Source organism: Neovison vison, chromosome 3 (assembly GCF_020171115.1).
Source record: "Neovison vison isolate M4711 chromosome 3, ASM_NN_V1, whole genome shotgun sequence".
In the NCBI taxonomy this organism is placed as follows: Eukaryota; Metazoa; Chordata; class Mammalia; order Carnivora; family Mustelidae; genus Neogale; species Neogale vison.
In genome coordinates, this window is record NC_058093.1 from 97866960 (window position 1) to 97892175 (window position 25216).

The 25216-nt window shown below is 40.7% G+C and overlaps 1 protein-coding gene and 1 non-coding gene across 2 annotated transcripts in view; one reads left to right on the plus strand and one right to left on the minus strand.

The window, feature by feature from the left end:
• NCKAP5 (NCK associated protein 5) overlaps positions 1-25216 on the plus strand; it is a 962745-nt gene that overhangs the window by 289069 nt on the left and 648460 nt on the right.
• LOC122903813 lies at positions 5084-5190 on the minus strand. Its single transcript, XR_006384036.1, has one exon. It is a non-coding gene; the product is annotated as a U6 spliceosomal RNA (small nuclear RNA).

Genomic DNA, 25216 nt, shown 5'->3' on the forward strand with positions numbered 1-25216 from the left:
CATTTTCTTTGCTGAGTTTTAAAGCCACCAGAGTTCTCACTGTCAGTGTTGCTGCTTTTCTCACCGCTCTACCAGAATTCAGAGTGGGGTGTTTGTTTTGGGGTGTGGTGGGTGAGGTTCTCCCTCTCACCTCAGATGCATGCTCCCAGAAATGGGGGTCCTGCTTAGCCATGTGACAGGAGCCCATCTGCCTCTGAAGCCTTGCAAGAAATCTTGGGTCACCACCATGGGACCTTGTCTGCTGCTTGGGTTGACCGTTGCCATGTCGTGCCTACCATTTGCAAGAGGGTGCTGAATTCTCCCTTTGAACTGGTCATTTTTTCCTTCCATGAGAAGACCCTCAAAGCATTATTAGCTCTTATTTCTGAGACTGAGTTCCTTCTTGACTCTTCTAGATCTTCTATGCAACAGCCTTTTGGGATTGGATTTACTCTCTGTTCTCATTCTTAACAAAAGCTATCTCCTATTTTCCTCCATGAGTGCTCTTTACTGTGTCTGGAAGCACTTCTCCATTTTAATCAATTGGGGCACAGAGAACAATCCCCCATGGTCTGTCACCTGTCACTTTAAAGACACTAACTGGCATGTCCCACATGGACAATCCTCAGACTCTGGAGAGAAGGTACATGACTCACTGTATTACCACCTGTACAATGAAAGGAGCCCCTTGCTGTCCAGACTCAGCTGGTGCTTGACTCATCTGGAGTCTTTATCAGGGCACCTAATTCCTACGGGAGCACTGACGTGCAGACTCCCTCTCTGCCATGGCTGCTTAATGGTTTCCTTTTTACCCTTCCCTTATCACAGTCTGGTAGTAGGCAGTTTCATGATGTCTTTTTTTTTTTTTAAGATAAATTTATTTATTTATGTAAGTATTTATCTATTTACTTATTTATATGAGAGAGAGAAAGAGAGAGGGAGAAATGGGGGTAGAGGGACAGAGAGAGAGAGAGGGAGAGAGAGAGAGACTCTCAAGCAGACTCGTGCTGAGCACAGAGCTGGACATGGGGCTTGATCTCAAGACCCTGAGACCATGACCTGAGCTGAAACCAAGAGGTAAGAGCTTAACCCACTGAGCCACGCTGGTGTCCTTTGATGTCGACCTTTACCTCTACCTTCCTTCCATTCTTTCCTCTTCTTTCTCTTTTTTGCCTTAGACATTTACAGGTTACTCACAAGCCCTGATTTATACAAAATAATACCAGTTTTAGCTTTAGAAGGACCAGACAAGCACGGGCTCTGATGGAACCTGTCCCAGAGCATCTCACTCAGTCCCTCCAGCTGTTCACCCTCCGTCTCGTGTCCTTGTTATCTCTGCTCCTATCTGGGTTTCTCTCTGGGTACCCATGGTGTCAGATTATCCTGAGTGAAGATCATTCATCCTTTCCAGAACTGGTTGTTTAGGAAATTAGTAACTTGAGTGTGTTTTCAGACAAAGTGTGGACTCAGAATTGTTTCTATAATTAATCTGCCTTTCATGTGAAATTTGACTTCTCTAACTTCTGTATTTAACCTCTAGTTGGTGCTCTCCTGACAGCAAACTGCTGGATTCATCAAAATTCTCTCCCCCCTTAGAGGATTTAAGAATGCTCCTCTCCAAAGATCAGTCATGATCCTGAAATCAGCTTTGCCAATCTAGAGGCAAGGAGAGGGATTTATGTGAGTTGTCTAATGATAATCGATATGATATTTCAGGACTTCTTCTGTCTGGGGCTGGTGGTGGGGAGGTCAGGTAAGAAAGACAAAATCATTACCTTTTTGGGTGGTGTGAAGTTTGCTTTCTATTGTTCAAATCCAGTCATTAGTCCAAATTACCTTTGATTAGTGTCAAATAGTAAGTATCACTCTTGGCTCTCACCTTGAAATGTCTTCAACCATATAAGAAGGACAAATAAATGATTTTTAATAAGCTTTCTGTATTTGTCCTTAATTTGGCACAAAGAGTTTAATACTGTCTCTGAAATTACATTTTCTGGATGCCAGGGTGGCTCAGTCGGTTAAGCATCAGCCTTCAGCTCAGGTCATAATCCCAGGGTCCTGGGATTGAGTCCCATGTTGGGCTCCCTGCTCAGTGGGGTGCCTGCTTCTCCCTCTCCCTTCGCCCTTTCTTGCTCACAGCTCATGCTCAATCTCTCTCTCTCTCTCTCTCTGTGTGTGTGTGTGTGTGTGTGTGTCATTTGCACACATGCTCTATCTCTCTCAAATAAATAAAATCTTAAAAAATAAATAAATAAAATTACATTTTCTAAGTGACGATAGAACCAAAACATATATCATATAATTAAAGACAGAATTCTAAGAGGCGTAATTGTAAAAGAACTTCTGTGAGATCTCTTCCTAAAGGAGGCAGGCAGGAATCTTGCTGGTTTTCAAAAAAGTACTGTAATGGAAGTTTTTCCTTAATCATCAGAAATTGGTCCGCCTGTACTGTAGAGCTTCATCTTAGTGAATTCAATAACTTTTCTGGTTGTGTTATTTATAAAATGACTTTCGCTTATAGATATTCAAATATATGCAGTTGGTTATAATCCCAGAGAAAATAAGGGAGTGAGAAAAAAAAAACAAGGGAGTGAGGAGAATGGGTACCTGAGTCATTAGTATGGAGAATTATCTCAAACACAACAGATTTCTTCATGACAAATCACACAAAATCTCCATAGCAACTTCACATAATTATGCATAAGATTTCAGCACAGTAAGAAAACTATACTCAGAAGAACTTGTAAAGACTAGTGATATACAGTGACATGGATGTGTGGGTAGATGGCACACAGGAAGATTGAAGGGGGCAGTTCTAAGATGTAAAAAAATGCATAAAGGACAAAAAAAATTGCCTGCTTTGTGCTTTGGAGAATACTGATTCAGTCACTGCATTGTCTGGAAATTGGAGACTGGGGGCCACAGTATTTATTGATAATAGGACGTCCCAGCTAGAACGACCATTGCTAAAGGAATGTTAGCATTTCTATTATATTTTTTCTGGGTTTATCACCACTGTAAGAAAATCTTTCTAGGCAATATATTGGCATACTAGATTGACATAGATGATTTTATAATTATTTTTTGAATTTATAAAACTTGCCAAAGCTCTTAAAAAGAGCTGTAGATGCACTCCAGATATGCAAATAATATCAAGTTTAGTTACTACAAAACATAACTGAGATGCTTTCATGCAAATATTTCTTACAATCTAAATAATGATTTTTCACAAGTGTTAACTCACATTGTTTACTCACACTTGGGTTTATTTCCCACCTGACTCCTTATAACGTTATTTACTAATTGTTTAGTGTCATTAATATAGCTTTTGTTAATTTTGTTAATTTTTGTTAATTTTGTTCATTTATAAAATGTTGCTGCCTTTATATATTAGTAGCTAAATTAATCAATTTATATAAGAAAAGAGGATGGTAGTTCTGGAAACTCCCAGGCCACAACAGAGCATTGCAGCGTTGATGGGGAAGAGCAAGAGGATGTTACTTACTCAATTTGGTGCAGTGCATATTAATTCCACTGACTTTGGGCATCTGGGTGGCTCAGTCATTAAGCGTCTGTCTTCGGCTCAGGTCATGATTCCAGGGTCCTGGGATCCAGCCCAGCATCAGGCTCCCTGCTTGGCGGGAAGCCTGCTTCTCCCTCTCCCACTTCCCCTGCTTGTGTTCCCTCTCTTACTGTGTCTCTCTCTGTCAAATGAATAAATAAAATTAAAAAAAAAAATCCACTGACTCTGACTTCACAGTGGGTGCTAGAAGCCAAAAGATGACTTTGTCATAGTTTGTGTAATGGGAATATTGAGAATGTAGAGTCAGAAACAGACATGTGGTTAGTCAATTTCAATATAATGGAACAGAGGCTGAGATACACTCCAGACTTATAATGGACCATAACTGAAGGGCATGTATGTAACCAAGAGAATATTTGATGCATCTTAAAGGGAAAAAGTGTCACCAAGGTTGAGAAAGGGAAGGACAGCATGCCACACTACAGAAATTGTATAGCAAATGTCAGAGGTGTCAACTAATGCAATGTTTCCAGTGAGGTAACAACTACCACTTTGGTGTAATCGGAGCTTAAGTTCAGGAGTGGAGGGCTTGGATCTGGAGGAGGGTTACTATTCAAGTCAGGCCTTTTATGACAAGCAGATGACCAAAAACAGTTGCTCTTAAAAAAGAAAGGAGCTGTGGCACCTGGGTGGTTCATTGGGTTAAGTTTCTGCCTTCAGCTCAGTTTATGATCTCAGGGTCCTGGGATCGAGGCCCTCATCGGGCTCTCTGCACAGTGCGGAGCCTACTTCCCCATCTCTGTCTGCCTCTCTGTCTGCTTGTGATCTTCTGCAGTGTTTTGAGCAAGCTAGTGACATAATGCAATTTTCATTTTAGACAGATGCCAACTCCATTCTGGAGAGTGGAATGAGATTGAGGGGGGAGCAAACTAAATACAGAAACGTTGCTCAAGAGGTCATTTTTTTAAAAGATTTTATTTATTTATTTAACAGAGAGAGATCACAAGCAGGCAGAGAGGCAGGCAGAGAGAGAGGAGGAAGCAGTCTCCCCGCTGAGCAGAGAGTCCGATGCGGGGCTCTATCCCAGGACCCTGAGATCATGACCTGAGCCGAAGGCAGCGGCTTAACCCACTGAGCCACCCAGGTGCCCCAAGAGGTCATTTTTGAAGCACAGACTTTTCCAGTGATTGAACCCCTTTGTCTCAAGTATCAGGGAGCAAAGAGAAGCTGAGGCCCCATTTGTGCCCTCTCTAACCATGAAGATCATTACTTCAGTTACTTTGAAGGTGATATTAGCTATGTCCTGTTAACATTAAAATGTTAATTAAATCGATTTAATACTGTACTATAGAACTATTTTCATTTGTAAGATAAATTTAGTCCATTTACTTTATTTTGAAGGCTATAAGAAAAATGTATTTTCACTGAAGTGTGTGTGTGTGTGTGTGTGTGGTGTATGGCCCAAGTATTAGGAAGAAGTGTTAGGTGACCATAGTTTGGGAAGAACGGACAAGACATAGCATAATATCCAGTGGTGGAAAAGCATGTACTAATTTCTTCATCTATCTGTCAAACTTTTCTTTTAATATGGAATGTGTCACGAATTCATGTGTCTTCCTAGTGCAGGGGCCACACGAATCTTCTCTGCATCATTCTAATTTTAATATATGTGCTGCCGGAGCGAGCACTCTGTCAAACATTTTTGAGGGCTTACGAGGTGACAGGAACTGTTCTGAGCAAGAACAAGGCAATCATGTGCAAAGCAGCCAGGAACCTTGCCCTTATAGAAATTGCAATCTAGCAGATATGTCCCATAATGCCATTTATGCAGGCCTTGCTTTTCAAGTTGATCAGGACTCTCAGTTTCTTGGCATTTTCCAGCTGTCCACCAAGTGTCCTTGAATCATGTGAGAAGAAATGCTGACAATGAACATAGATTTCCGGACTTCCTAGAAAATAGAGTAAAGGTCTCCGTACCTCATTCAGTTTAATGCAAATACTAACTTTATGCTATCTCCTGTTATCCCTAAGCCCTAATTTAAAAAGTATAATAGTCAGACTCTAACTTTAATCATAAAATTTTAGGTATTTCTCAAGAAGTATAAATATTTGGTTTTGACTCCTGGATAAATGACTTTCTAATCTGTGAGAAACAGAACTTTCTCCAAATTGAAACAGAAGTAATTAAATTCCCAAATGTGCAATATTGTCTTGATCTGGTGATTCAGCCCTGAGATGCCTTCACCTACGTCCTTTCCTTTAGCTCTCGTTCAACTATATGATCTTTCGACTCTGGGAGTTCGGTGAATTGGCCAGAAAATCAGAGCTCTGTCTTCACACTCAGGCCACCTGGCTTTCCCATATTCCTTTGACAGCTCTAGGCATGGACAGCAGAGCTGCAGGGAAAGTGGTAAAAATGGTGATGAAATGCTCTATTTTGTTCCTTCCTTACATAGTCATTATTCATCTTATATTGTTAATTCTGCACACATACGGACTAAATATGCATCATCCAGTTTTTAAAAATAGTTGTTCCCTGGGGCTCCTTAGCAGCTCAGTCAGTCAGACATCTGCCTTCAGCTCAATCATGATCCCTGAGTCCTGGGATTGAGTCCTGCATCAGGCGCCCTGCTCAGTGTGGAGTCTGCTTCTCCCTCTGCCTGCCATTCCCCCTGCTTGTGCTCTCTCTCTGTCAAATAAATAAATAAAATCTTAAAAAAAAAAAAGTTGTTCCCTAGCACCATGAGAGGTGACTAATAAAAATACAAGATACCAATCTATGATGGGATTTGAGATACAAAAATATTGCTCCTTCAAATGCGAAAACAGACTTGAGGCTTTTACCATAACATTCTTGCTCAAAGATCATATTCAAAGAATACAGATTTTTAAAAAAAAGAAAATGCAAATATGTGGCCACAAAATGACTATACTTTGTGCAATGTTTATGGAAGTTCTCTGCTTTGCTAGGTTGGATTTAAGAAACCTAATCTTGGAAACTAGACTCCAAGGTATCCTGATTTGTTTTCAGATGTGTGAGTACTGTATGAAATGGATTGAAGAGAAGAGAAGTCAAGGTCAGAATTTAAAAAAAAAAAAAAAAAGAGAAAAAAGAGAAAAAAAAAACCCTAAGTTTTGGAGTTTTGGTAATAAGTATTCTCAGGACTGTAAAATCTTTTGACTCAAAAATACAACTCAGGGGACGCCTGGGTGGCTCAGTGGGTTGGGCCTCTGCCTTCAGCTCAGGTCATGATCTTGGGGTCCTGGGATCGAGCCCCACATCGGGCTCTCTGCTCAGCGGCAAGCCTGCTTCCCTCTCTCTCTGCCTCTCTGCCTACTTGTGATCTTTTTCAGGTAAATAAATAGAATCAAAAATACAACTCAGAATGCAAACCCCAATTTGCTGTCACTGTGAGAAAAGTGAGTATTTCCAACTGTATCTAAACTATCTTGAAAGCAAAAGTTCAAGGAAAGAATTGCCTCTTGTATGTGATATTAACATCTCCCGTCTTGAGAAGTTCTGTCTGTTAATATGAATCATAATAAGATGATTTGTGAGTAGATAGATGCAGAACTTTTTATTCACATCTCCGTACATTTTATTTGCATATAAAGTGGCACATTTGTACTCAACAATAACTAGCCCTGGAGGAGTCATATTTAATAGGAGAATATAATTATCCCAGTCGGGCCATAAACATTTTCTTTAGGGCAATGACTACAGTTTAAGATAGCCTCATAATGACTCTTGTAAAGTACCACACTCTTACCAAATTGAGCTTGAGAAAAAAATTTAAGCTACAAAAATATTATGATTTCATTTGAATAAAATATCTGTTTTCACTTATCCACAATTTTAGGAGTGATACACATTAAGGTCAATGAGCTATTAAATGTTTAATTTTGATTCTGTGTGAAGACCTCAAGCCATTATTTTAAGTACAAATGTTAAGAACTGTAAATATTTTATTGTATACTGTGTTAACCACCCAGAATTGTTTTATTTTCATCTCCGATAATGACATTATTACAGACGCTAGATAGAATACATGTAGTTAATACTTGGGATCATTTAAAGTGGCATATTCAGGATATCTGATCATACGCCTTGCATTCATTGGTTCTGTTTTGACCAAGCAGTTTTTTCTAAGATTTTAGAATGTGTTGCCTAGATAGTTATAATGTCTCAATATTATAGAAGTTGTGTGTGTGTGTGTGTGTGTATACACATATGTATAGTCTTATACACAAACTAGAAAAAACAAGAAGCTAACTTATTTTGTCTGCCCTTCTAATGTTGATAGAGGTTTTCTGTTAGGAATCAGAAGGCCTGTGCCATCACATTGCTTTTAGCATTAATAAGCCAGGTGACGATTCAGTTATCTTCTATGAATTTCTTGTCTGTTAGTTGATGTATCAGACCAACTCCCGAGAATTCCTTAAGGCCAGAAATTCTGGAGATTTTGTTCCTTACCCCAACCTGATGTGTAAGGAAGACATCAAGGAGGCCCAAGTGCTTGTAGGGAAGGGAGTCAGAACAAGTAATGAAGGGAGCCTGAGGTTAAGTGTTACATACTGAGCACACGGAAGAATTGAGAAGTCAGTGTGATGTGAGAACAGTCATAGCACATGTCCTGATGTTACCACGACTGGCCGACTTTCAGAGCAACTAAGCTCACAAGTCCAGGGAAGGGACTGATGCAGGATACCTGGGCTAGAGTGTAAGTTGCCTTCCAGCCTTAAAGACTGTGGGAATGTCTCCTCCTTTAGGGTATTAGGTGATATTCCAGTTTGTTCTTTCTGCAACTACTTCATACTTTTGCTGATAGAAGCACATAATTCATGCTTCATATTTGTAGGCTGATTGTACAGGATTCAGTACTACAACTCTTGGATATTTTTCGTATCAAAGTTCAGTTCCCTTGAGTTTGTGAATAACTGCCCTCTAATTGAGAATTCAGTGTCCTTGGCTTGCTCCAAGTTTGTTTGAACACAGCCCAAAGTTTCTTTTTAAGGCCAGTCCACGCAGAGCCTTGGCTCAGTGCTGTGCTTCCAGCAAGAGAAGCTTGTTTGTTTGGCAAAAACCTGTGGAGTCACAAGACTTTAAATATTTCCTTTTTTTGGCTTATATTTTGCCAACATCTGGACAATGGATATGGAAAACATTTATCAGCATATGTTCTTCTGGAAATCCCATACATATTGATAAAGGGAAATTAATTTGGCTACTATAAAAATGGGCTCATTTGGCCCCTGAGCCGGTGGGATTTCTGGCTGGAGTCTTCTGCATCGAACATCTCCCTGAGTTGGGGCAGTCCACCAGTAAACCACTGATGTGCCTGCTAGATCAGATCGCGGTCTGAATGTGAGCATTTCTTCCCTTTGTATGTGTAGAGAGCACCCACTCTTATCCTTCCACACTCAGCCACTCAGCGCCCCAAAGTGACAGGGCAGGCACTCCCACTACCAAGCCACGATCAAGAGTCCCTCCGGAGGCTGGGACAGCAACTGCAGCATGTGCTTAGAAGTGTGCCTCACCATCTTCCTCTTCCTAGACCCCTGCCCAACACAGTCTTGACACAGGTTTGGTGTTTTAGTCTGTGCCTTGTAACTTACACCATATTGTGACTGGGACAGCTCTTGCCTTGGGAGCAGTGGTGCCTCCTTCATTCACTGTCTCGCCCATGTATTGATTCAAAAGACATTCACTGAGCACCTAATACAGGTCAGGCCCAGTGTCAGATGCTACGGAGGGAGCAAGGACAGGGCAGACAAAACTCCCTGTCATCACGGACTTGCCACTCTCGTGGGGAAGACAGATTATAAAGAAAATGAAGAAGCAAAAAGTATAGAAAATGATAAGCGCTGTGAGGAAATAAAACCGGGGAGCGGATAGAATGTTGTGCTTGTGACTTTGGTAAGGTGTTTGGGGAAGACTCTCCTTGGAGAGAAGATCTGAAAGAGGGAGGAAGGAGCCAGAGGGAATGCAAGAGAGGACAGAGGCTTCACAGAGCATGTCACACTTTACTCCACTTTACTTCATGGGGTCCCGGGAAGCCTTGAAGTGTTTGAGCAGGAGAATGAGCTGATGTGACTTGCATTTTTAATGGTGTCACTCTGGCTGCTCTGTGAGATGAGGGCAGAGACAAGGAGACCTGTTTGGAGGCTGATGCAGTCATCCAGGCAGATGGGGATGGTGGGAGGAAGCAGGTGTGGGTGGGGAGCTCCAGGGTTCTGCCTATATTGCAAAGAGGATGTGACCAGCGTTCCTGATGGATTTGGTCTGTCATGGGGAGAAAGGAAGTGTCACAGAAGATGCCAGGTTTGGCTCGGGGTTGGATAGGAAAGGATAGCCTTGCATGTCTGAAGTGGTGGAGACCAAAGGGGAGCAGGTGTTGGGGAGACAGCACCAGGTGAGGAGCTTTAAGCCTCCCCTGCATGTCTTCCGTGAAACAAGGAAATCATCTTAGACACGGGGAATGAGACACTTGAAACAACTTTATAGCAGAGTTCACATTCACTTAATAATGCCTGACTGCCTGTTAAGCAGTGTACATTGTTTTCAGCCAACCTTCACAAAAGTGTGATGACTCTTGTTATTTCTAATAATCATTATTACATACTGAGTGTTTGTTCTAATTATATAATTGCCACATTATTATAATAATTGTAGGTGTCATCATAGAGTAGATGACTTCTGCGTCATTATTACTACCACTGCTATTTACAGACCAAAAAAAAAAAAAAAAAAAAAAAAATGAGGTTCCAAGAAGGTAAATCATTTGCATCGAGTTCTTCAGCTTATGAACACTAAGTTTTGAACTTTGGTCTGTCTCATTTCAAAGTTGGGCTTTTTAAATGACTAAATGGGCCACACGGGCAGCAACCTACAAAGGTGATGCAAGAGATTTTTGCTTTTGCTTTTTCCTGAAGCCATTAACCACTTCATTTCTGTTGCTCATGAAGCTGTCAACTGAGCTTTTATTCGTTCAGTCCCCAGCTACAAAGTAATCATCTCCCATATAGCTAGCTCCTGCCGTTTCTGGGGATATGATATTGTGCACATATGCCCCCTACTTTCTTACAGCTTACTCTATTTTTAGCAACAGATATAAAATTATCACTGTGACAAACAGTTCAAAGGAGAGGTCCAGGGCATGGTGAGGGCACTTAATAGAGAAATGTGACCTAGCATGGGGATGGAATGATGATTTAGCTAAGCTGATATAAGTAGGAGCTATCTAGGGATAGCTAAGGTGGGGAGGGAAAGTATTTCAGGCAGAGAGAACAGGTGCAAGGGTCCTGTGGCAGGAAGAAACATTGCACATCCAGCATCCTATCCTAGGAACTTCAAGGTCTGTGTCACAGGGGCTTAGGAGCCAAAAGTGGAGGGGCATAAGACAAAAGCTAGAGGTCTCCACAGGCTGACCAGACACAGAACTCTGAGTGGCTTGACCACATAACTTATCATCTAAGCTGCCATACTTTAGAGTGCACTAAAATGCTAAATAGGATAGTTTGTTGGCACTACATGTGTGATCCAGATCCATCCTGGCCAACCTGGAGTGATAATCCCACTATTTATGGGCCAGTTTAAGAATTTTAGTCCTTATTTTAAGAGTTGATGGGAAGCCAGTAATGGGTTTAGCAAAGAGGGGAGAGTTTGCACAATCAGGTTTGTATTTTAAAGGATCATGCTGAATTTACTGACCAATGTCCATTTTCTAGACATTGTGTTTTGTGTGTTTTGTATGTGTTGTGTTGTGTTTATGGTTACATAAAATGTTATCATTGGGAAAGCTAAATGAAGGGAGCAAGGAACTCTGTTCTAATTGTACTTCTTATGAGTTTTCATTTATTTCAAAATGAAAAAAAAAAAATTGAGCTTACTCTGGTTGCTGAAAAGATAAGAGCCAAGCAAATTGGAAACACAGGATTCAGAGGGAAGGCTAGTTCTGGAGACCACGCAAGATCTGAGGGCAAAGTGGTACGACAGCACTGGAAATAAGTGAACTGATTTGAGAGATACTTAAAATGCAAAGATAGCAGGTTACTCTGAACTTCTCATCTCTGTGTGTTCACTGAGATTTCTACCAGGAGAAATGCTTGAAGAAGGGCAGGCAGCGGACATTGGGGCTACCCTTATTTTATTTTATTTTTTTTTACAGATTCTTTCTCTATATTTTTTATATAAAAAAGAGAGAGGGAGAAAGAATAACAGAGCACAAGCAAGGGGAGGAAGAAGTAGACTCCCTCCCCTTGAACTCCCTCCCATGAACAGGGAGCATGATGCAGGGCTCTATCCCAGGACCCTGGGATCATGAACTGAGCCAAAGGCAGCAGCTTAACCGACCGACCGAGCCACCCAGGTGCCCCGGGGCTGCCCTTCTAACAACCACCTTCCTCCTGGTCTTCTGAGGGCAGGCAGAGTGGTGCCAGAAAAAGCAAATTCATTCATCTCACTAGATCTCTTCACGTCTTTCTAGGGAAATAAGATGACATCTCCCTAAACCAAAGGCCACAAAATGGTAATAACAGGGTTTGAACTTACCACATACAATTAAAATATACCCTTTCTCCTTTTTATGGATTGAGAGAAATAAGTGGAAAGGGAAGGGTTGATAGGACATTTTTAGATTAAGGAATGAGAGGTAGATAAGGAAATGTGCTCAAAATAAATTGCTTTTGAGAAAAAAAATGCTTGAGAGTTATTTTGGGGAGAACATATTTTATACTATTCAGAATAAGAGAAAGCCACCAATCCTGAAAAACGTCCAACAAGAAATATTTTGGTATTTACTCATTTTTTACTTGTTTGAGTATCTTCAGAGATTTTTCTAAACTTTAGCTCTTCTTTGTTATGGGTCTTCTTATTTCTCCTAAGTCCTTTCCAGTTGGTCAGGAAGTTAAGTCCTGATAAAATGAATCACCTTCACCACCACCAAGAGATTGTTGTCTGCGCTGTTTTTTTACAGTATGAAGGTGGCAGGAGTCAGGAAGAGAAGGAAGTGTCTTCGCATTTAGCAATCTTTGGGCTGGTATTTCTTATGATCGAGAGAATGCAGATCGCAATACAGTGTGCAGTGTCCTTTTTTTTTTTTTTTAAAGAGAAGGACAGACAGATGTGACGGGGCCGTGCCGGGCTTTGGGAATGTGGGGAAGTGGCTGATATTGGCGCACTATGGCTATAGCATGTTCTTTAAAGTTTCCGAGAAATACTCCCACCCCAAACGATGAAATGCAGATTTTGTGTTTTGTCATACTAGGTAGGTTAATAAAATAAATGGATAGGGATTTAGATATTGGGATGATTTCTAAATAGTATTCTCCAAATAAAGCTTTGTGTAAGAATGGGCCCCTGCTTACCAAATAGTTATATTCCAGAAGGCACTTGTTTGAAATTTGGAATGGATTTCTTTCAGCTTATTGAAACATAATTGGCAAATACAAGTTGTGTGTGTATGTGTATGTGTGTGTGTGTCTGTATATACACTAGAGTTCTACCTTGTCAACCAAGGAGATCCTACCATTTGCAACAACATGGAAGGACTAGAAGATATTATGCTAAGTAAAATAAGCCAGACACAGAGGCACCTGCGTGGGCTCAGTCAGTTAGGCATCTGACTCTTTAATTTTGGCCCCGGTCATGATCTTAGGGTTGTGGGGTCAGGCTCTGTGCTGGGCATGGAGCTTGCTTAACATTCTCTGTCTCCATCTCTGTTTGCCACTCACATCTGTCTGTCCTTCTCTTTAAAAAAAAAAAAGCAAGACACAGAAAAACATTGCATGATTCCACTTACATGTAGAACTTAAAAAAGTTAAGCCTCACATCCCCAACTTCCCAAGATTTTCCCAACACCTTTCCTGCCTTCAGTTACTTCACTTCCTTTATCCCCGGTGATCTTTTTGGTCTACTTCATCTCAACTCTCAAGCCACATCCTGACCACCTTCAAAGTCAGAGTGTGATCATCCCGCCTGGAACCACATCCTTTTGTCCTCCCAGATGACTTTGAAAAACATCCGCAACCTTATGGAGGACTTTAGGTCTTTGGTTCTATCACTGTCATTTCTTTCTATTGTCCAATTTAACTTCTTTAAAAATAAAGCCATTCCACCTATCCCTATGCCACAGTTAAATTAGAATCACTTGGGTTAGTACCCAGGTCTTTGTATTTTTCAAAGTTCTGTGGTGAGTATGATGTGTAGCCAGGGTTGAGAACCAGTGCTCCATGTTCTGAACATCGAAATACCTAGTTCTCTAGTTGATAGGTAAGAAATCTCTAAGCATTAATAATAATTAATACTAAGTATTAGTAATTAATACTAAATATTAATAGTAATATTATTATAGTACTTATATAGTATAATACTATATAAGTGTAGTATAATATGCTAGTATACTACTTAGTGTTATAATTAGTAATACTAAGTAGTAAATAATACTAAGTATTAGTATGGGTTTTAAGAGGGCCATTCTAGAAATAGAGTATTGCTTAATAACTATAGCCTCAGGAATATGAATTGCTTTAACCGGTGAGAGATTTTTGGTCTATGCTTCACACATCTCCCTGTAATAGGTCACCTCCTCCCTAGGGACTCCTTAAAGGCTGAGTCCTTGTCATTGTAAGAGAGTGGTTCTCAAACGATGCTTCCGTGGTATAATCACTAAGATCATCTAGAGCAGGCAACCTCCAGATCTCTAGCTTCCTTCCTGACTTCTCCCCTGACTTTTGCATATCCTGCTACCTCCTTATCCCTTCCTCTCTTATCCAATCAATCGGAGACGTCTGGGAGATTTACCTGTTAGTTATATTCCAAACCTGGGTGTTTCTTCCAGTACCTACCTTCGCCATGCCACTCTAAGCCTTTCATTCATACCTGGATACCCTCCTCTGTGGTCAGCATGTTTTCACCTTTGCGGGGTGCACTCTTTCCTAGTCTTTCTCTAACAGCCAGACTGATTCCTTAAGAAGGTAAATCAGGTCACATCACGGCCTGCTCTGAACTCTTTATTGAATTCCCATCTCTTGCTTAAAGAGTTCACATTCTTTCCAGTGCCGACAAAGCCATAGATGATCTAGCCCCTGCCTGCCTCTCCTCACCCGGTGGTCTTTCTGTTCTCCAGACATACAAGATATATTTCCTGTCACAGGGCCTTTGTGATGACAGTTTCTACCCTACACCCTCAATTCTTTACTTCATGATTTCTTGGCTTCTTTCCTCTTCGTTTTCGTCACCACTCAAATGTCTTTAGCCCAAGAATTATCCTAACCACTTTTATAAAAGATCCACCCTTCCCTCCAGTATCTGGCCGCTTAGCATGATTTGTTTCTTTAAATCACGTCCAGGCGTGAGTTGGAGGGGGCTTACCCTGTTGCTCTTACCCTGCTGCTCTCCTGACTGTACATATCACATTGTCACATTGATTGTGACATTGCATCGGCAATTTGAGATTGTCCTGGGTGGGGTTATTTACACTATGGCAAAATCTACAAATCAAGGGCTCCCTCACCAAAGCTTGTTGGATATTTATATTACTGCTTCTGACTAATGCCATTTTTTTTCTTTCATGTCTGTCTAACTTAAACATATCAATATTTTTTGGTCTTATTCAGGGTAGCCATATAGCCTGGGAACCCAGACAAAAACACATGATGTCTAGTATGTTGTACTACATCACTCTGCATGCTTTGTCTGGTGACATAACATGATGGGTTTAATGTGTTAATCCTCATGAGTGGCTCAAAGAGCCACAGAAGTTGTAACGCATGCAGTCATTAGCACAGCATACATGTCAATCACCACACCCATATGCATGACCATGGAAGATTTGTGTCTCTGAGTTCTACTGAATAAACCATCACCTTCAGTACTCCTCAGAAGATGGCATCAAGGGAGTTTACATCTGGTGAACCTGCAGGCCACTTTACAGGGTCACTTCCTCCCATCTAGATGGGGAGATTGTCTTCTCACCCGCTTCACACTGTTCTGTCATGAAGAGACAGCATGCGTCCTGTGGGAACCACTGTGGTGACCTTCTCCTAGCCTGTCAAGTGTGGGTACTAATTAATCACAACAAGATGAAATCTGTCCAAACATCCCCAGTGTTCTCAGCCTTTTGGGCCATCTGAACAAAGAACACAGTGACCTCTGGATTTTTTATTGTCTCTCAGCAAAAAAGAGGCACAGCTCAGGGATGCAGGAGCTAAACGATCCCACCCGGAGAATGCACAGTGCAGACTGGGAGGGGGATGCATGGGCAAGCATTATTGTGCAATAGTCACAAAGCTATCGGTGACTTTCTAAAGGACAAAATATCTTTGAGAAAAGCATAGTAGCTGAAGGCTGGTTGAGGACAGCCATCCAAGCTGTCCTGGGCTCTCTGAGTCTGGCTTGCACACATGGTTCTGGGTAGGATGGGCATGATTAGCTTGGAAAGAGGTAGAAAGCAGGGTTTTCTCTTGTCTCCTCCTAATTGACCAATTAGGAGGGCACATTCTACTTCCTCCCTTTCTGTCCCCAAGAGCAGCTTTTATCACAACATGGTTCGTGCGTCCGCTTAATAGATCAGCTGTGATACTAGCCACAATGTAGGTTCCTGGGTCCCATCCCAGACCTACTACATCAGAATCTCAGTAGACATTGGTTTTCTTCCTCTCTCTATTTTTTCTCCCCTGGAGGCCCTCAAAAAATGTGTTGGCTCCTGTTTTATTCTTCCATTCATCGGTCAGTGCTTAAAGTGATTAAATTGAAGCTTATGAAATTGCTGATATGTGGCCGTGTTGGAGTGGCAAAACTGGCAGCTTAGTGTGGTGTTCTAAAATGCTGGAAAAGCAAAGACCAAAAAAAAAATTAAAAAAGAGGTCTTTGACCACAAGGAGTTCAGATTGTGGGTGGAGAGATACACAGGCATGTGGTGGGTGCTGTGGTAATAAACAGCTGGTAAGTTTTTTGTTTTTGTTTTTGTTTTCAGCTAGTAAGTTTTTACAAGGCACTTGAACATCAGTGTTATGAAATAAATACAGATTACTTAAAAATCATTTAGATAAATTTTTAGGTGACAGATCGATAACAGGCTATCAAGGGACGTTAGCATAGCACTCCCCAAGCTTGATGTTCAGTAAAGTGATGATTTTCAGTGGTGGGTCCCCAAGGTTGGGGAAAATAGGAGTATTAAGGTCACCTGAAGGTCTCTTTTGAATTACATTCTTCTCATCCCACGGGGGCATCTGCTGAATTGCTCTAAGCAAGCGAGCCCATTCCTTCACCCCTTAGAAGCACTGCCTGAAGGAGTAACCATTTGTGAGGAGAGTGAGCCATAGTCTTCAGGTGTGTGGACTCAGGAAAAAGAATTGAGAGCTGCCGCTTACTTGCAGAGTGACAAGTCAGAGACAGGTGCTATCTCCGGCCTGGATGGTCACTTCTTATGTTGTTATATTTTGACACTTTTCCAGCCATGTGTAGAATGTAAGAGCTATTGATCTTATGGGATCAATGAGTGTGGCTGTAGGAGATAACAAGGATAGATTTGATCCAGTGGTCTTTGTCATTCATGCAGAAGTAGCTGGCAATTCATGAAACTGACAATGGTAGGGAAAAAAGGAAAAAGGAAAGAAAGACCTGCGAAAACCTGTGACCACACCTAGAATGGCTCAGAAGAAGCCAGTGACATAGAGTGAATGGAAATAAAACCATTTGGTCATGTTCTTTGGGAGATCTGGAAACAACAATGCTCCTTGAGGATATGAGCTGGCCACTGGGACAGAGAAGAAAACAGGAGCTCAGTCAGGCACAAGAAGTAAAATGCTTAGATGCTAGAATGGCTGGTCTTTTTCAAAATGTGCTTCTAGAATCCCACTTAATCCCATCCTTCCACAAAGAAATCTTGTCTACTCTACCGGTAGGGATTATCTCCTCTCCGAACTCATTATTTTCACTATTTAATGTCACCCAACTTACGTTTAATAAGGTCTCCTGTGAGTCATTCATTACCTCTTTCTTGGCTTTGTCAACTAGATTGTAAAGGGGTATCCAGGGCTATTTTTGTAAGTCAAAACAATTGCATTATATTGGATTCAGTGCAATGAGAATAGAGTCTTAATAAGTATTTGTAGAATGTAGAGAGAAGAGGAAGAAAAGAAGACTCCCAATGTTTAAAATATCACGAGTTGTTTTTTGTTGTTGTTTTTTTGAGGTTTGCAAAACCTAGTTTAGCCAGAGAAAATGACTTTTGAGGGGAAATAAATTCTTTGAACCTTCCTTAGGATGAAGAGAATAAGACCTGTTTCTCATTCCTACAGTGATAACTAGAATTTATTATCCTCCATTTAAGCAGAAGTCATTTAACTCCAAGCTATAAAAAAATTGCAGTCAACTCCAAATAATTATGAATAATTTTCTATTACTATGATCTGATGTAATTCTCAAATGCTTGACCTTTGCTTTATGTAAAAGCCAGCCTTTGTGTTCATGTCAGCTGATATAATTAAAAAAAATAATTTGCTTGCCAAGGAATATGTATTTTGGGAAGTTCAGTGACGACCAAGTGTGCAGGGCATCTGGTGGGGTTTGGCTTTCTAACCCCAGGAAGCTGAAATAACCAGAGAATTGCCAATAGTGGTCACTGTATTTATCTCTGAAACCAAACTTTTAAATGTAATTTTACATCTATAGATATAGATAGATTTTTTTAAAATAAGCTCTCCACCCAATGTGTGGGGCTTGAACTCACAACCCTAAGATTAAAAACTACATGTTCTAGTGAGTGAGCCAGCTAGCTGTCCCCTGAAAACCAAACTTTTAAAACCAAAGACCATGTCAATGTTTCTAGAACTGTAGCTGGTATGATGCTTTTTAAATTGATTTATATTCCATAAATCATATAGCCTAGGATGGCACAAAATAGGGCAAATATCAGTGAAAGGTAGTTTAGAAACTAAATGAGATTATATTTTAAATAACTAGCTGTTCTTCCCCCAAGTTAACATGCATAGCGTTTATCAGTTGCTAATTACAAACTGAAGAATCACCTTGTCAAAAGACACGATATCTTTTTCACACTGGCTCTAGATTTTCTCAATTATTTCCCCTTCCTGATATCGAACAGAAGCCTATCTGTCTTACTAGAAATAAATTAATGGCTGCCACTGAGCATATTAATGATGTTTGGTGAAAAGACGGCTCCTCCGTCTCTGATCCTAGCAGCCCAGCCCACTTGTTCAGTTAGCTCCCCTTCACACAACAGATGAAGATTCTTAAATGTCAAAAGTCATGAAACTCTTCTTTCTTCCTTCATTCAAAGTCCAAGCCTTCAAAGACCAAAGCAACCCACTATTTTTATGCTTTATTAAAAATCGCTCAGAGGCATGGATTCACAGCCCAAGGGACATATTTCATAATTTTTTTTTCTCCTGCAACTTAACCTTGTGTTCTTTTTAAAGAACAAAGGAGAAAATGTTTCATAAACTTCTCATTATTTCTAGAAGATTCTCTTTTCCTGTAGATTCACTTTTTTTTTTACTTTTCTTTTATTCATTTATTTATATTTTTAAATTAAATTTATTTATTTTCAGCATAACAGTATTCAGTATTTTTTCACCACACCCAGTGCTCCTGTAGATTCACTTTTTAAAAAATGTATGCAATGCAACATTTCTCTCTATGGCGCAAGTGACTTGAGGGAGGAGAAAGAAACAAGATGGCTAGTTAAATTCTCATGATTTTATGTTATATTAGCAACTTTGATTTTTTTCTTAGCATGGAACAATAGCTGGGTCATACAGCAGGGGGAAAGTGGCCTTCTATGTTGAGGCATATTTCTCTTGGAAAGGAGGAACACTTGCCTACAGTAAAACAGGGATTTCTTGGGTTCTAGTCCTGTGGGTACCACCAGATACTTAATACTTCTTTTGCTTCAGCAAATCTCTTATCAGTTCCTTGGTTTTCTTATATATCAAATAGAACCTGATACTCGTTATCGCTGCTGGAATGCTGTGGGAATGAACATTAATTGATCAGTGATGGTGCAGTAGGATTTAATCTCTCAGAATGAGAGCCGCGCTGTAGGACAGGGGTGCATTATCTGGTTGCTAGTATATGGGTCAAGGCCTTCCTAGGCCGTGGATGCTTATGTAATTTACTCTATTATGAATGAGCTGGAATGCAGAGTTAGACCACGCATGTGCATTTTTTCTTAGCAGAATGTCATTATCATTAGTACTAACTGGCATGTTTTTATAGGACTCTTGTCTCTTGGAAAACTTACCGGACGATAGCATGTTGTTATCATTTTGCGCAGGACTTCAGTCTTTTTTTTTTTTTTAAGATTTTATTTATTTATTTGACAAACAGAGATCACACGTAGGCAAAGAGGCAGGCAGAGAGAGGAAGGGAAGCAGGCTCCCCGCTGAGCAGAGAGCCCTATGCAGGGCTTGATCCCAGGACCCTGGGATCATGACCTGAGCTGAAGGCAGAGGCTTTAACCTACTGAGCCACCCGGGCGCCCCAGACTTGAGTCTTTTATACCATAAGAAACCAAGTGCCTGGGAGGATAAACTGTTATTTTTTTTCCTAACCAAATTTTTAAATTTAGAAATTTGACTTAAACAAAAAAAATTCAAGAAACCAATCAGTTTTTCCTTTAATTTTTCCTTTTAAATTTCCTGAGAATCTTTACTATTACTTACTAACATTTAAATTCAGACTGCTTAAAAATTAGATTTGACCATGTATGGTTGATGGGATAAAATATGTTTGAATGTCTGAGTATAACACATATCATAGCATTTGTTTATAGTCGAAAGAATCAGATGCTAACTTTGAAGGCCAATTTGTTTAGGTTTATGTGTTCTCTGCTATAGCATGAAATTATCGTGAGCATGTTACGTCTTTTCCGAGGAGATTGATTATTGGTATAATGAGGATATTAGTTTACCGCAGCTGCCATAATAACATACCACACACTGAGTGGTTTAAACAGCAGAAATTTATTTTCTCACAGTCCTGGAGGCTGGAAGTCTGAGATTAAGATGGCAGCAGATCTGGTTCCTTCTGTAGCCTCTCTTCTTGGCTCGCAGATGGCCATTTTCTCACTGCAGTTTCCTGTGGTTGTGTCTCTCTGTGTGTCTGCATCTGATGATTCTCTCTGGGTCCTGATCTTCTCTTCGTAGAGGGATGCCCCTCGTATTGGGTTAAGGATGACTCTAACAATACCGTTTTAATTCAATCACCTCTTTAAAGACCCTGTCTTCAAACACAGTTCTGTTCTGAGGTATTGGGGACTGGTTTGGATCTTGGTAGGATGCAATTCAGCCCCAAACAATGAGGAAAATTCTACATCAGTCTGGTTTAAACCCATTCCGGTAACAAGGACGTGTAGCAGAGCATTCCTGCAGAGCTCCAGTTTATCAACCTGCCTCTTACAGTGGCCTTGAGTTTGGAGCACCCAGGACATGAGAAATCTCAAGGCTATGAGGACTCTCAGGCCAGAGAAGTTCAGATGAAGTTCAGACAGTGCAGTTAAACAGTGTCAGAGCTGAATTGAAAACCCAGGTATGCTACGTGTGCACTGAGTATGTCCTATAGAAAATAAAAGTTGTCCATTGTAGTGATGTACTTGTAAGTTGCATTCTTCATAACAGTAAAATGAAGAAGATAGGGGTGGAGCTGGGAGAGGAGCAGGGGCCGAATGGCCTGACCTCTAGTATAGCCACAAGGGTTTGGCTGATTTATGACAAGAGCCTCCCAAGGGTCTGACACTTATAGTTGTCTAGTATTTGCTGTAACAGCCTCATTTATGTGTCTCTACTAGGCACCTAGGATCCTGGGGCCAAATCAGGGTGACATGATGTCATGAATGCCTGCTGTGTTCTTGAAGCAGTGAGAAGCATTTGGGGGCACAGCGCCGCCAGACACAGGCCTACCGCATGTCAGTTTCAGAGGGGGACTCAGTCTTCGTCATTTTGGCAGCTAAAAAGAAGTCGTTCCTAAAAACCATAACCCTTCATTCTACAAATGAGCTATTGCAAGGCCAGTGTGATGGGGGAACTTAATCCAATATCCCAGTTTATTCTGGGCTCATCTAGAATTAGGACTACTATCTTGTTGCCCTGAGTGTTTCTCCCTCTCACTTCAGCTCGATGACTCCATTGATCTTCAAAATGATTATCCATGCCTCTGCTTCTAATACATTTTCACCTTGGGGTTCATGTGTTTCCCGTGACAGTTCACCATAGTGAATAGCTAGGTGTGGCACTCTCTTTGATTGGAGACATTACAGAGACAATTGTATCAAAGAACAAAATCCTCATGAAGTTCAGTCGTTGTGTTAAAGCACGTTCATTGACACTGTTTGCACATGGAGAGGTTAAAGAAAAGAAGAAAGCATGGCTTTTGACCCAACAGACCTGGGTTTGAGTCCCAGCTCAGCCACTTGCTTTCTGCTGGATAGAACACAAATGACATTCCTTGTCTGCACATGTTTCCTTATCTGAATGAATGCTAACAATAATCGCCTACCTACATAGTGGTAGGGAATTGCAAAATTATATGTTTTATTGAATTTAATGTCAGGTACACCCAAGACATTCAGTAAATGGTATATACCTCCTCACTGCTTTTCTCTTGAAGCTCAAGAAATTATGGCTATTTTAGTAGACAGAAGGTGTGATTTTTCAAACTTCTATTTTGGTAGAAGGTCTCCACCCCTTTATTCTTGGAATGTCAGACACTTAAGACCATAAAATGGAAAAATTTCTATCTACTTCAGTGCTGACAGATATAATAATCAGCAGTGTCTTAAGAGCAAAATGCCTCGAAAACCTCCAAATACAATATTAAGTGTCAAATGTGAAGCCAGACTAGCCTGCTTTAAGAAATTTATATCCCACTTTTTGTACAAAGATTAGCATAAAAAATCAATTTGAGGAACTGAAATAGAAAATAAAATATCAGTTCTAATTACTTCACTTAGCAAAGTAATTCTTAAAGATGGCAATAATTTTCATAATAGGCAATTGATTACAATAGTAATGTGAGGAGTGGATAATTATTTAAACTCAGCTTTTAATGTTTTTTTTATGACAACACAGAATATGTAAAAATAAAGATATGTATGCACAATCAATATATCATTAGGCTAAAATTTTTATTTGACTTTTTTATGGTTTCTTATTCTATGCATTTTTATAGAGCAAGTGACAGGTTTAAAATGAAGGAGATTTACAGTAAAGGGAAAATACATTCAGGATTAGGGAGCTTTTCTTTTGGTGATTCCCAGCCCCCAAACACCAGACTGATTTTCAGATCCCTCTCTACATGAATGATATTATCCACAGTCTTTGTACGTGTTTGTTCAACTAAAGGCAGGGGGGAAGTGTATTCGTCCCAGCTAGAGCACCAATTAGTGGTCAAATAGGAAGAATTACAGAAATCTAGGAACCAAGATCTAGGTTATTTTTCTGTTGTGAGGGATAGCTATTTGCTTGTTTGAAGTTTAAAAAAAAAAAAAAAGAAAGAAAGAAAGAAAAGAAAAAAAGAAAGAAAAAGAGAAAAAAAATGCTTTGATTAATAGGAGTGAGAGGGGAAGGGACTCTAACACAGTGTCTGTAGATCACAGAGAAGATCTTCTCTCTTGCCTCCCAGCCCCATTGAGACATCTCACAGATGATGCAACAAGCTAGATAGGTTACCTTCCCCCTTTGCGCCTGCATTTGGGCATCTGCCAAATGTGAAGGACAATAAGGCTCACAGCACTGGGCCACAGAGAACTTACAGAAGATAGCTTATGTAAAACACTTAGCTCGATGCATGCCATGCAGTTAGCACTCTGCAAATGTTTGCCTTGATTAAGGAAGGTAGTGAACAGTCACAAGGAAATGAGCATGTGCTTGAATTTCTATACATCTTCGATTCACAGCAGAGACCCAGCTCAGCCAGGGTTTAGAGGAGCTGATCTCCCTTCTCAAGATGAAAAAAATCTAACATCAGTAAGCTCTCTTCTGCCCTGCACCAATGTGGGGGGCACCCTAATTCAGGAATTTTACTAATGACTTTCTGGCAAAGCGTCTGGTGCTCCGTACTTTCATTAGCAATCCGCTATTATTTCTCCTGTGAGATGCGCAGCGGTCCTCTTGAAGGGCATGGTTATGAATGGGGAACAGCTTGATAACAAAGCCACATCTACATGCACTCCACTGAAGGAAACTCTTCTTATGTGCAAATGTGGAGAAATAGTGACGGCTCAGTGTAGAGTGAGAGAAGCAGCGTGGACTTGGACTTGGGAGCTGGACTGTCATAGGGCTGATCTTCACTCTGCGTCTCACTGCCTCTGTGACCTCAGACATGTTGTCCAACTCTTGGGGGCTATCACTTATGAAATAGGGGACATGATAGCTACCTCCTGGGAAGATTCAATGAAATAAGATTGTGAATGTAATGTGCCGGAGCTGACGTCTATCCCTCCATGACAGATCATTTAACTGCCACTATCATGAGCATTGCTGTGCCAGCTCACTGCTAAAGAAGGGTGGCTAAGCTTTACAGAGCACCAGCTTTTACAAGTATTTATTAATTCTCGCGATCCTCTTAAAATCTGTATGAGGTAGGAATCGTATTCATATTATTCCCATTTTACAGATAAGGAAACTGAGGCACAAAGTGGCTGAAGGGCTTTTCTAAGATTAAAAAGTCAGTGGATTACAGAACTAGCCCTGACCCCAAGCTGGGTGACTCCAGCATCCACATTCGTACCACTGAAATAAACCATCCCTGAAGGATGATCACTGGCTTTCCCTCCTCCTCTGCTTCTCCTTCTCGGACTAAATTGGGTCCCTTCCATAGCAATTATCACAATGCCTTGTCTAGATTCACATATGCACATGGCTCCCTGGGGGGCTGCGAGATCCTTCCCCATCTTGGTCACTTTCAGTTTCACAAGGTACCTACCAGATGCTGCCCCTCACCAGGTAGGGGAGTCACAAATAGTATAAAAATCGAGGCAAAGAAGATGGGAGAAGTTTTCTCTGATAGGACGGTCTTTTCACATGGTGTTTAGCAATGCAGTCTGATTGACTCTCAGGACGTTTTCAGACATGATGATGGTAAGCCTTGAAGGAAGATGGGAAGGTGGTAGATTGCCGCCACTCCCAATGCTACTAATTCAGTGATGTTGAAAAGGTGACAGCATGTGACTTACATGGAGAGTAGTTATAGGAATGAATGGCCACTACACATTTCTGTGTGACTTCACTTCCACACTGTATTTGTTGAGTTTGTCAAGGCCATGGCTTTTCCTAGTTGTGGGAGGAAGGGGAGAGCGTTGGTTACATATCAAGGACTGAGCAGGCTTCAAACTCAGACCGAGGAACTCTATAATCTGCTTTTCCAACATACTAGTTCTCATTCATGACCTCTTCAAATTCCAAGGTCTTAAGTAAAAATAAATAAAAATATAACTGTATCTACACATTGTCATCCCCCCCCCTTTTTTTTGGTCTAAACGACTCAAAAATGAATAAGCCACCTATGGTCTATAAAATTCTTGGGGTGTTAGAGCAATAGAAATTGTATTTTCTGCACCAACTCTGGGAAGATTTAAGTTGTAGAGGCTTTGTATTCATTCTGCTAGTTAATATTAAGGGACAATTCAAGAACCAGTGACAAATTTTAGGCTCATCATGAATTATTCCAAAAAAGAACTAGCAAGGAGTCCCACG